We start from the raw sequence: 1,059 nt of genomic DNA, 5'->3' as shown, positions 1-1,059 counted from the left end.
ATGGTTTTTGACATTTACACACTTTTATATTATTCAGTTGGTTGACTTTCAATTTTTCTTCCATTGTGTTTTGTGGACTGGTTTTTAGGTGAGTAGTGGAAATTAGCAAAATGTATGCCTGTTAAAATGGTACTTTTGTTTAAATTCTTTTAAATGAGTAAGAGAACCTAAGTTCATGGAAGATATAGGTGGCTATTTATGAAAACACACTCATTATATCAAAAGTAAGAGAGAGGAGGATACAGTAAAATGAGTAATATTCCCCCAACCCCAGGAGTCAGGGAGAAATCACTACACCTCGTCACAGACCAAAGGAATGGCCCCAGTAATAGTTACATAATTTCATGTTAACTTGATAAATAAGTACAGGGGTGGAGTCTAGCCTGTCAATCAGGTCACAGCCTGAAGATGCTTGCTTGTGGGTGTGGCCTTCTCATGAGGATTCTAGGAATTTCCTCTCTATTGGGAGGCGGGTCACACTTTCTCTTTGCTTCACCTCCCTGTGGGGAGGCACATGCAGAAAGCTGGAGGAAGTACGAGGAGACACACACCAGCGCTGAGATGCTTCCACTGATATGGGATCCACAAGGCTTTCCACCCACTGGCCTGTGATTTTCCTGCACTTGTCATCACGGAATATGCTGTGAGTCTATAGAGAAGTGTATGGACTAGTATTGGACATATGGGCTAATATCAGACATAAGGACTTGATCTGACTGGGCTTGCATGTTTTCTAAACATACAATTTCTCTTTGATATAAAGCTGTTTCTTAAACTCTCTGGATTTGTTTTATAGTCAACTTCACCTAACACACCCCCCTTCAATGTTCAATGTGAGTGTTGGGGTAGTTGATTTTGTCACATCTCACGTATGAAGTGGGTGAAATGATAAGAGACGTGTGTAAGTGGATACGTCTGTACCAGTCATGAGCAGCTGTGAGCTCACTTGGTGAGATACTCCCACAATTAGCATCAGGATTCCAGAACACACTTGAGATGAGCAGCTCAGCTATCACTATGTGTGATGTGCTAGAGCAGCGCTTCTCAACATGTGGGTCA

The sequence above is a fragment of the Echinops telfairi genome, unplaced genomic scaffold, assembly GCF_000313985.2.
Source record: "Echinops telfairi isolate 266 unplaced genomic scaffold, ASM31398v2 ScPeMD7_7444;HRSCAF=8482, whole genome shotgun sequence".
Taxonomy (NCBI): Eukaryota; Metazoa; Chordata; class Mammalia; order Afrosoricida; family Tenrecidae; genus Echinops; species Echinops telfairi.
Note: the sequence above shows the minus strand (reverse complement) of the source record.